A 12,516-nucleotide genomic window follows, 5' to 3' on the forward strand; every position below is an offset into this window, starting at 1 on the left:
CGACTCTTCCATCATTTGTTGGAAGTGCCTCAGCCTCGGCCCATTTAGACAAGTAATCGACTGCCACAAGTATATATTTGTTTCCTTTCGACGGTGGGAAAGGTTCCATGAAATCGAGTCCCCACACATCAAAAATTTCACAAACGAGAATGCCATTTTGTGGCATTTCATTTTTGGAAGAAATATTACCTGATCTTTGGCAAGCATCACATTTCTTGACAAGATTTTGCGCATCTTTGTAAATGGTCGGCCAATAAAATCCTGAATCAAATACCTTCCGTGCGGTACTAGCGGCACCATGATGTCCTCCATATGGACCTTCATGACAATGGCGGAGAATCCTTCGTGCTTCGTTGGCATGTACACACATTCGGATGAGTTGGTCGGCACACATTTTGAAAAGATAAGGATCTTCCCAAAAGTAATGCTTTACATCAGCAAAGAATTTCTTTCTTTGGTGATGTGGCCATCCCTTTGTGACTATACCGCTAGCAAAATAGTTAGCGTAGTCGGCATACCATGGTTCTTGTCTATATTCCGCCATTTCCGGGGACTCTGTTGGAAATTTTTCGTTGATTTGCTTGTCCCTGGTTGCCTCCAAAGCTGGGTCTTCTAAGCGCGAAAGATGATCTGCTGCTGTGTTTTCTGCTCCTCTTTTGTCTTTGATTTCAATATCAAATTCTTGGAGGAGTAGAATCCACCTGATCAAACGGGGCTTTGCGTCTTGTTTCTTGAAGAGGTATCGGATGGTTGCATGATCTGTATAGACTACAGTTTTAGAAAGAACAAGGTAAAAACGAAATTTATCAAGAGCAAATACCACAGCTAGTAATTCTTTTTCAGTGGTTGTGTAATTCTCTTGTGCATCGTTAAGTGTTTTACTAGCATAATAAATTGGGTGGAAATCCTTTTCTTTTCTTTGTCCCAAGACTGCTCCAACGGCAAAGTCACTTGCATCACACATGCTTTCGAAAGGTAATTTCCAATCAGGCGTTATCATGATAGGTGCATTGACTAGCATTTCCTTGAGGGTTAGAAATGCTTGAGTGCAATCCTTGTCAAAGATGAAAGGCGCATCTTTTTCAAGTAATTTCGTTAGAGGTCTTGAAATTTTAGAAAAGTCTTTGATAAACCGTCTATAAAATCCGGCATGCCCTAAGAAACTTCTGATTGCTCTAACGGAGGATGGTGGAGGTAATCGAGAAATTGTGTCTATTTTTGCTCGATCAACTTCCATTCCTTCGCTCGAGATTTTGTGACCGAGTACTATTCCCTCTGTTACCATGAAATGGCATTTTTCCCAGTTATGGGCGAGGTTAGTTTCCTCACATCGGGATAGCATTTGTTCGAGGTTATCGAGGCATTGGTCGTATGAATCTCCAAAGATAGAAAAGTCGTCCATGAAGACTTCCATTGTCTTTTCTATCATGTCATGGAAGATGGCCACCATGCAACGTTGGAATGTTGCGGGGGCATTACATAGACCGAATGGCATGCGTCGATAAGCAAAAGTTCCGTAGGGACATGTGAAAGTTGTCTTTTCTTGATCTTCAGGTGCTATCGGAATTTAAAAGTAACCTGAAAAACATCCAAGAAATAGTAAAATTTATGAACGGATAGTCGTTCTAACATTTGATCAATGAAGGGCAAAGGAAAGTGGTCTTTCCTTGTTGCTTCATTTAATCGTCTATAGTCTATGCATACTCTCCATCCTGTGACGGTTCTCGTTGGTATTAATTCATTCTTTTCATTAGTTATTACCGTCATACCCCCTTTCTTTGGGACTACTTGGACGGGACTCACCCATGGACTATCGGAGATAGGATAAATAAGTCCGGCATCAAGTGATTTGATGACCTCATTTTTAACCACTTCTTGGACATTTGGATTTACTCTTCGTTGTGGTTGTATTACTGATATGTAGTCATCGTTCATTAGAATTTTGTGCGTGCACATGGAAGAGCTTATTCCTTTTATATCTACAAGCTTCCAAGCGATCGCATTTTTATGTTTTTTCAAAAGTTTAATTAATTTTTCTTTTTCTACACTACTTAATTTAGATGAAATAATTACAGGTGAATTACCATCTTTGTCTAGAAAAGCATATTCCAAACCTTTCGGAAGTTCTTTGAGCTCAAGGGGCGAGTCTTTAGGAGACTCCTTATTTTGGGGCTCATTTTGATCAAGAACTTTAAAGGTTTGTTCTATGGCGACCTCTTCTTCAACAAAGCGGTCAATCTTTTCACTTGTATCGGGTGGCTCATCTTCATCTTCAATTAGGGGGTCATTGTTGCCAAAAGGATATTTCACTGAACGCTCAAGATCTATGCTCCTTTTGAATGCCCCTAATTGAAGAGGTAGATTATTAAACTTCCGGTTTTTCAAAGCTTCGTGAGTTTTTACAAAAGGTCATCCCAACACTAGAGGAGCGTCATCGAGGATGACAAAGTCGGTTGGGATTACCATTTGATTTGTTTGAACCAAGACATCCTCAACTACACCGATTGATTTTATTACTCTCCGATTGGATAGAAAAATGGGTATTCGAAGTGGAGCAAATCACTAATACTCAATTTTTCGAAAATGTAGTTAGGCATTATGTTAACAGAAAGATCCTTATAAATGGTGACGTTACTTATAAATGAATTTTGAAAAAAACATGGAACCGGTGTAATGTTAATTTCAAAAGAGTCTTCTTTTATTAGCGAAGTTTGATCATTAGTTAACTTAACACTTACCATTTCCTTAATTTTTGCGTTAGTATTTAGCTCTTTTAAAAACTTAGCATGAGTTGATACTAAACAATGGTTTTCAAAAGAAGGTGACAAGAGATTAATTTCTTCAAAATTAGACTCTTCTTTAATTTTAACGTTATCGGCCTCACCTCTTTCGTTATTTAACTCATGTGTTGGTTTTTCACTTATTTGTTCTTCCATTTTTAACTTTTCAACTATCGTTTCTTTATTTAATTCTTCTCTTACGCGGGACTCCTCTTCCCTTGCGCGAGATTCTTTTATGTATCTTTCGATAGTTTTAAGTTTTTCTATTATCTTATCGGCCACTTCGGTGATAGAAAAAGGATCGGGATCCTCAAAGCTTGAATCCGGTTGTTTGATCCTTGGTTCCTCATAGTACCCATATGAAGTAGATGGTTCACACCATTGTCCTTCTTTGTAAGTATATGATGGATAAGGGCCGAAATTTTGTTCTTCATAGTACTCATATGAGGTGGGTTGTTTACGCCATGGTTCCTCATAATAAGTATATGAAGGTGGTGGCTCATATCTTGACTCCTCAAAGTATGAGTATGAAGGCTCATACCTTGGCTCATCAAAATATGAGTATGAGGGATAAGGTTCATACCTTTGGTCTTCATAGGATGTGTATGAAGTCGATGGCTCGTACCTGGGCTCCTCATAATAGTTGTATGAAATGGATGGTTGAAATAATTTACAATATTGTACCGAGTGCGGGTTACCACAATTAGTGCAATAGTCTCTCATGTAATCATCCTCCTCATAGGTGTAGTTGTAACCTCCTAAGTATTGATCCATAGGGATCACTCAACAGACCACAAGAGTCTCGGAACCAGAAAACAAAAATAAAGACGAAAACAGAGGCTGAACATGGCCCCGTGTTCAATGGACACGGCCCCGTGTTCAGGGTCTGCATCTGGGCGTTTTAATAAAAGTTACTGGTCTCGTTGAGCACGGGGGCATGTCCAGTGAGCACGACCCCGTGTTCAGACTATGTATCTGGGTGTTTAACTAAAAATATGCAACACGGCCCCGTGTTCAGTGAACACGGCCCCGTATTCAGGCTACTGTAAATGCAAACTAAACTAAAATGCAGAAAAATGTGCGCGCGTTTTGAAAAAGTTTTGAAAAACTGATTAGGCCGTCGATTTTAAGCTTTCTTAAAATCCTTGTGTCCCCGGCAACAGCGCCAAAAACTTGATGTGCGTTAGGTGTAATATAATTTAGGTATATATTTTAAGCCCTTTTTACACTTTTTAGCCAAGTTTTAAATTTATAAAACACGATATTTACTAACACTAAACACACATATGGGCAAGTGCACCTATCGTGGACGTAGTATAGTGTTGGTAAGATACCGAGGTCGTCCAAGGACACAAGAGCTTTTAGTACCGGTTTATCCTCAACGTCTAATCAATCAAAATGTTAGAAAAAGGTTTTTAAACTAAGAAAATAAAACTAACTAAAATGCTAAAAAATAAAATAAAAAGATGAATCACTTGGATCCGACTTGTGTGTAGTGTAACCTTTGATTATTTTCGCACTTTTGCACTTATTTAAGAGATTATCTTAGTTGAGTCAAACGGGTTTTACCGGTAATTTCACCGTCGTGCCTACGGGCGGGTGGGTTACCGGGTTTTCCCCGGAATTGGTGGTGGACTCGGGTTACTCTCGGAGTACTCCGTTTGTCCAGTGGGTGTTCCGAGAGTGCTCGGGATTGAGTTTGTTGGCCGTTCAAAAAAAAAGAGATTATCTTAGTTATTGTAGTAGGCCCCTCTTTTGAAGGCGACGTTACCCTCAACCCAGTAGTTTGAGTCAGCAAGGATACAATCCTAAAGGGTCGGATTATTGAAAGATAATTAATTAAGTTATTAATGCATAATGTGGTAGGCCCCTCTTTTGAAGGCGACGTTACCCTCAGCTAAGTAGTCTGAGTCAGCAGGGATACAGTCCTAAGTAGCTGGGTTAAAGTTTTAATAGTAGTTTAACTTATGAGGGGATCAAAGAGCTTGGACCCCCGCCATCCAATACCTTTGGGTATTGAAGGAGGTCCTACTAAATTTGATCCAGGTCCTTTGCAGGATCTATACACTGAACAATGGCAAGACTCTTACCAAACCGTTCCCTTAACCCCCGACCAGGTGGCCAACATACCTCCATATAGACCGTGGAGGTATGAATGGTGAAAATCTTTTATTTTGTATAGACAGTAAAATAATGCCAAGACACCACGGACAAACGATAAGGAAGAATCACCTTCAACATAAGAAACTAGTAATTAAATTCATTAATACAAAACCAATTAAAAAGTGCAAAAGATTAAAAATAAAAAGTATTACACTAAACACTCGTCTTCACCAAGTGATGTAAGAGACTTAGGCAAACATGGCCTTTGATTGTCAAGAACTCTTACGATCAATCTTGGATCCCGAGACGACTCACACACTCTATGATGGACAATGGATGATGGTGTTATGGTGGTGGTGGGTGAAGTGTGAGAGAGGTGGTGTGCCAAGTGATGAGTTGCAAGAGCTCCAAACACCCCTATTTATAGGCTGAACAGAAGCTCGGGCACGGCCCCGTGTCCGCTGGGCACGGCCCCGTGTCCATCTGACTCTCTCTCTTCATTAATTGCAATTCGCAATTCCAATAAATGCGCCTGCAGGAAGTTGACCACGCCCCCTGCCTGCTGGGCATGGCCCCGTGGTGGCAACAGAAGCTTCTATGAGTTTGTCTTTTCTGCTGACACTTGGGCATGGCCCCGTGCTCGCTGAGCACGGGGCGTGTTCAGTCTTCCGTCTTCTTTGCTTTGCTCGGGAAGATGCTGTCAGGAGGTCGGGCATGCCACTTTTGTTCCTTTTCTTGTATTTATGTCAGATTTAGCTGTCTTTTTGCTTCTTTTCTTAATTTGAGCTCATTTAATCCTGAAAATACAAAAGGAAGACAAAAGCACACTTTTTCCAACATTAGTACTAAAAAAGGGTTAGTTTTATGCCACAATTGGTGTAATTTATATGTTGCATTTTGTGCACATCAGCTGCCCCCGGACCCCCGCCAAGATTACTTTGTGTTGGTGCATATTTCGTACGTCTGCCACTGTGCGAATAGTTAGATAGAGCGTGTGTTGAATATTGTATAGAATAAAGAAAGTTGGACAGATTTTAGTAATGTCAAAGTCCATCAGACGAATGGACAAGTCCATTCGAACGGATGGACAACAGAATAGTCCAAACCCCATCCGGTTGAATATGTTTTGATATTGTAAAGTCCATCCGGACGGATGGACAATAGCTCATTCGGACCAGATAGGCTGTTGCCTGCAAATAGGGAGTTGGGGTTCCCATTTGGACAAGTTTTTGGTTCCCAGAGGAGACATGCTGTCCAATTGGTCTCACGGTGTTGTAACTTGTCAAGATAAATAGAGACAAGATAATAAGTGACTTCTCGGTGTCATATCTATCTTCTACTCCTTTCTTAGTAATAATAAACGCACCGAACACATCGTATTGGGACCAAAGCTCCGTCAAACTCGGCGGTTCCTGGAATAACAGTGGTATCAGAGCTACGGTACCGAGTTAATCGATCTAACAGTCGGTTAAATCACCCAAGCTCATCAATTTTGGGTTAAACGGGAGTTTTGACGTTAAAACAGAGAAAATCATCAAAAGAAAGGTCGATTCATGGATGGATTTTGGAATTGAAGCCATCAATCTATTCGGAATTGATTTGCGCACAATCCTGTGAAGTTTCTTCATGAAATTCACAAAAATAAAGATTCTGGATCCAAAAAACGTGATTTGGAGTATTCTTGAGTTGTTACAACATTTTCACTCGGATGACCATCCGAGCGGATGATCACCCGGACCATGTCACTATCTTGGTCTTGAATGTTCATTTGTTTTTCACTCGGATGACCATCCGAGCGAATGGTCATCCGGACAAGTAGCCCATTCGATCGAATGGTCATTCGAACCATATAGTCATTCGGACAGAAGAAGACACTCTGGTGGCAAATTGTCAACATCATCCAAGATCAGTCCATCCGGACGAATGGACCTATCCCATTCGAACGGATGAACTAAAAAATCATGATCCAAGACATTTTTTGATCGCAACGACGAGGAGAGTCTCCGGAAAAAATTTGGTGATTGAAAATTTTTCGAGTTTTTAACGACTAAGCTGGGTTTTTCGGGGACATCGTCTGGGGCTTCAGTGAACAGATTTGATAATGCGATCAGGGATTGTGGAAATTAGTGGGGTAGTCATGATACTGGTGTAGGATGTTTATCATCTGACTATTTATGGGCCAAAACGTAAAATCCGCAACAATGAAAAACTGAAGTTCGGGGAAAATTGTCATATTTTTGGCATAGTCGAGTTTTTCACAGATAAAAGAGGACTGAATTGCTCAGTTTGAGGGGGAATTCAGTAATAGAGACGTCAGTATTTGCAAAAATGAGGGGGAGTAAAAATTTTCAGATGTTCCAGCATTTTTGAAATTCGTGACGCTGCAACAGTATTCGGGTGGTTTCGACTTCAGAGTGTCAGGGGGAATTTGAATCTGATCATGGGAGAAAGCTTCCGAGATCAAGATGATCCGAGGAAATGAATCTGATTGTGGACGAATGCTTCAGAGATCGGATTACATTACCAGATGATTTTTTTCCGATGAAGATTTGCTGATTGTGGAGAATACCGTTTACACGGATCTGTCATTCTTACGGTGCGTTAACGTTGATCATGGAAAATGGGATATCAGATCTTCAGGGGGAATCACGGATTTGAAGTTAACCAGTGGGGTATTTGAAGTTTCTATTAATTGTCGGTTGAGTTTTTGTACATTCTTAGATCGAGCAAGCGGAATGTGAGATCGTGGTGCTGAAATGTTATATCAAAAACTGAGCTCGGATGTGGTTAAAGCTGAAACAGAGGATGCTGCAATGACTAGTTTCAAGTTGGTGATTGTTCGTGAAGGTTTCAGTTTAGCAAATCAGAGGAGAGTCGTGAACTGTGCAAAATACCTGAAGATTAATTTCAGGGGGAATTAGTGCTTTACTCTGTCAAAGCAAACCCGAATCATCAATCAATGGGGAATCTATTATCAGATTTCAAGATGCCTGATTGAAGTTGTAGAAAAATTGAAGATTGCAGAATATTCAAACACATCTCAAGGTTCTCAAAGTGTTAGAGACGTACGAAATAGTACGGATGGATGGACAAGTCCATCCGAACTGATGGACAATAGAAGAGTCCAACCCCCATTTGGTCGAATAGGTTTTGATATTGTAAAGTCCATCCGGACATATGGTCATCCGGACGGATGGACACTAGCTCATTCAGACCGGATAGGCTGTTGCCTATAAATAGGGAGTTGGGGTTCCCATTTGGACAAGCTTTTGGTTCCCAGAGGGGACATGCTGTCCAATTGGTGTCACGATGCTGTAACTTTGGCAAGATATGAATAAAGACCAGATTATAAGTGACTGCTCGGTGTCGTATCTATCTTCTACTCCTTTCTTAGTAATAATAAACGCACCGAACACGTCGTATCGGGACCAAAGCTCCGTCAAACTCGCCGGTTCCTGGAATAGCACTTTGTAAAACGCAATGACTTAATTCAAAAACCCAGATCGTAAAAATGAAATTCAAAAATTTCTTACATAGATCGAAGCCGATTTCTTCAGATTTCTTCAATGATTAATGAAATTTGAATGTTAGAAACACTTATCAGCGATCGAATCAAACGAATCGAGTGATTCGCTTCAAAATCACAAGAAAAAATGAGATATTGTATGAATTAAAAGTGGGTTTCTTCAAAAGGGTTGAAGAACACGTTGATTGGGTGTTTAAATCATTGATTGGTGACAAAAATTGCACTATAATGTAGTGATTATTGAGATAGAAAGTAAAAAAAAAAAGGTTGAAGATGGTGCGTTTTAAAAATGGTGGATTTTGAAGTTACAGAGAGAAGAATGGAGAAGATTGGATAAAATTGACTAAAATACCATTCCTCTTTATTTTAAATTTTGCCACATGTTTTAATCCTATTGCTTTCTATCCTTCCTAGCCAAAATAAACTTTCTATTTGATCCTCACACTTCTTTATAAAACACATAAATATAAGAAATCATATTATTAAATAATTTGACTTCTTAAATATTAAATGGAATCGATAATAATTTATAAAAGCATTTTCATGATTGGTGTTGTTGGGTCTGAAAAGACCGTTATATACCTATGGAGGAGGTGGAAAATTCTAAAGATTAAAGATTGCTAAATTCAAGAATTGAAAATTTGTGTTTTCGTTAGTTTTATTAAAGATGCTTATGACACCCCTAGTGATATTCTCTGTGTTTCCAGGCTTCTAGATGATTGTATAGACCTTTTGTTTGTTGCCAACACATATGTAGACTTTATGATGCATTTATCTTTGGTGTCTCTGTCATCGGTGCAAATCCCACATTCCGGTGATATATCACCGTCACCGGTGCATCTAGGGTTTGCTTATAAGTATTTCTTGTTTCACACACAATTTTAACTTTTGGGTTATCTTTCCTTAGAAGTGTATGTTTTTTAGGGTTTTAACTTGTTCTTATTTAGCAAAGCTTGGAACTTTATTATACAAATTCACGGGCTAAATCAATGAAGATGATGATGATGATGTTCTTATTGTGTTCTTGAGTGCTCTTCTTTTGTTTTCTTAGATTTCTAGATTATTTTGGGTTCAATCATCAAATCGATTGGTGTGTTGGATCTGAAATTTGTTGAGAAACATCACTGGCATTGTAGATCTGGGTTTTGGGACCTATAATTTGATATCAGATATTAATGTTCTTGGTTGTTTAAAATTTTAGGGCTTTTGAAAAAGTTTCATAGTTTTTACAATTTCTAAGATCTAGATCTGATTATGATGGATTGGTTGTTGTTTCTTACTTAAAACACTTACAAATTTGATTTGGAAGCTTCCTATTAATTCAACTGATGAGTTGATTGTATTTATGGATTGTTTTGTGTGATTTTGGTGTTGAATAGTTAAAAGGGGTTGTTTCAGCAAGATCAACGACACCGGTTCTCGAATATGGTGACACTGACGGTTATTGATTTTAAATTGAAGAAGGTGATGGTGTGACATTATCCGTTTGGTTGAACTTTCTTGTGTGGTTTTTCCAGCGAAATTCTCTCTGTGTCTTGTGAATTTTTTGGACACACATCACTTTCACACACATCGGCTAATGCTAGTTTGCGACTTGATCTGTTGGTCAGGGTTTCCTCGAGGCACTACTAGCGACCCTCAAGCTTTAAGCCGTAATCTGTTTGGCATCGCATATCAGTGTTCACTAATTCTGTTTGAGCGACACAGAACCAGCAACACTTAAGCTTCTGACGACACTATTGCATATTCTCTTAAAATCCCTTCAAAATCTTCAAATTGCTCAAAGTGATCTTGAACTTATTCCCACATCTAGACTACCTACACTGAAGTCTAGTGATGAGTTTGTTAAATAGAAAGGAAAAATGGAAAAATAAAATTACTTCACTAATGCATCTTTTATCTAGACTTAACAAAAGTTAATGTTTGATATGTTACAAAATATACATGAAATGTATTTTCCTCTACGATTTTAGCAGGTTTGCGTATGGTTTATTGAAAATTCAAGAACTAATTGGCGATTTACGATTTTTTTAGATAAGTCTAGTGAAAGGAGATAAAAAGGTATGGAAATATGAATTCGAAACCAAGAATGAAGTTTAGAAGCGAAAGCTGAAATAATTTCTGATGTTTGGATCTGTAACAGATTGTTATGGATCCATAACAATCTGTTATCACTATTAGTTAAAAGTCAAAGCCCTTCAAGATGGTCCATGTTCTAGAGATTCATGACGGATCATCACATCTTACGCTGGTTAGGAAAACCCTAAAATTCACTATTTAAGGCGTTTTGACGGCCAATTTTGGGAAAATTCGACTAGAGACAATTACTTTCAATGGAGATTGAAGATTTAAAGTAGGAACTGAGATTTGGAAGGCTTGGATTATAGATCAGAGAGTTAAAAGGTTTTTCTATGATTGGCTTATCATTCTTACACCTTTTGTATTCGATTTCTGAGATTGTTTTCATAATGTTTTTGACTTTTAATAAGTTTCTTATGTTTCTAAACATCATGAGTAGATAACTCATTAGCCTACCTTGGTTTGGATGAATGTTGTATGAGTTGATTGCTTTCTGGGTTTGATTTATCGTGTGGTATGATTGCTATTGACAAAACTTGTTCATGATTGACTTTTAATGGTTATGCATTTTGCTTTTGATTGAGATTCGTACTTGTCCCTGTGAATTGATTTGTAACATCCTATTTTGTGAAGAAATAAGATTATATATAAAGTTTATACTTCGTATATTGTTGAACGAGTAAGATGGTTACTTGAAATGTTAGATATTTAGATGAATAGTGTAACGCCTCGTATCTTCGTATTTCTATTTTAAAAATGTTCGTATTCGTATTCTAATTTTAGAAACCTTACATTCGTATTTTAATTTCAATCTCACAATTCGAGGCGTTAATCATAATAAAATTCATATTTTATACATTTGTTTTTACACAATCGATCACTTAAATACGTATTTATACGCAAACCGACATAATTATACGTATAAATACTTATTCGCACATCCTCAATACTTGAATTATACTTTTATACTTTTTATATATACTCAATTACATAATTTATACTCAAGAAATACCAAGAAATATACCAATCATCTTTCCACCTCATCAATCCTCTTCCACATTTTTTAGCCAATCATATTTCACCCTTTTCCACCAATCATCTTTTCAATCCTCTTCCACCTTTTTTAACCAATCATATTTCACCCTTTTCCACCTTCTCTACCTATAAATACCAACCTCCTTCTACCATTTTCTTCACACCATTCTTCTCTCCATCTCTCTAATTCTCTCAATCTCTCTAAATCAAGAATTCTAAAAGTACACTAAGTGTTCTAACCATTCTTCTCTCAACCTCTTTACTTCTCTCAAATCGTCAAAGCAAGGAAGAGAACTCTAAGAGTTCTAAAAGAAAACACTAAGTGTTTTATAGGAAGCTTTGAAGCTCCAATCTCTAACTCTTCACGGAATCACCAAAGGAAACTTTGCAAAACTGTGAGTATACTTGAACCCCTTTGTCGTTTACCACCTTTTGGGGTGTAACATGTTAAACTATAAACTTACACTTAAACTTTATTTTTAAATGCACAAACATTCCTTATACATGCATGCATACTTGTTACTTGATACTTTAAACTTGGGGTTATACGTTTTGTGTTAGACTTATCATTAACTTCGTACGAGCCTATCCTTGACATATATAGCGCTATAGGATTAACGCACCGCCTGTAAAATTTAGGTTATGTTAAGAGCTTATTGTGTTTCATCACTGGTTTGATTAGTTAAACACATACCAATTTTATTGTTTATCTTGTTTCAATAGCTTGCCATGTGGAATTGTTTACAACTTATTTTTATGCTATCTATGAAAACCTGTATACTCGCCAATACATCTTTGTATTGAACTATGCTTTTAAAACATGTTGCAGGTTTTGAGATGATGTTGATGATGCATGGGACATAGTATGATGCTTAGATACACATTTAAAATTTTGTATTCTTATTGTATTGTCATTCTTGTATTTCAAGTTGTTGTATTTGATTCCAACCTTTGTAATTGACTTTTAGAAATGAAATGAAATTCATTATTTAA

At 37.8% G+C, this 12,516-nt stretch overlaps 1 long non-coding RNA gene across 1 annotated transcript; it reads left to right on the forward strand.

Annotated features, from left to right (window-relative positions):
• Window positions 1–11,665: 11,665 nt before the first annotated feature.
• Window positions 11,666–12,516, forward strand: LOC110938568. The gene is made up of 2 exons (XR_002591494.2): window positions 11,666–11,918; window positions 12,353–12,516. It is a non-coding gene; the product is annotated as an uncharacterized LOC110938568 (long non-coding RNA).

This window comes from Helianthus annuus, chromosome 16, assembly GCF_002127325.2.
Source record: "Helianthus annuus cultivar XRQ/B chromosome 16, HanXRQr2.0-SUNRISE, whole genome shotgun sequence".
Lineage (NCBI taxonomy): Eukaryota > Viridiplantae > Streptophyta > Magnoliopsida > Asterales > Asteraceae > Helianthus > Helianthus annuus.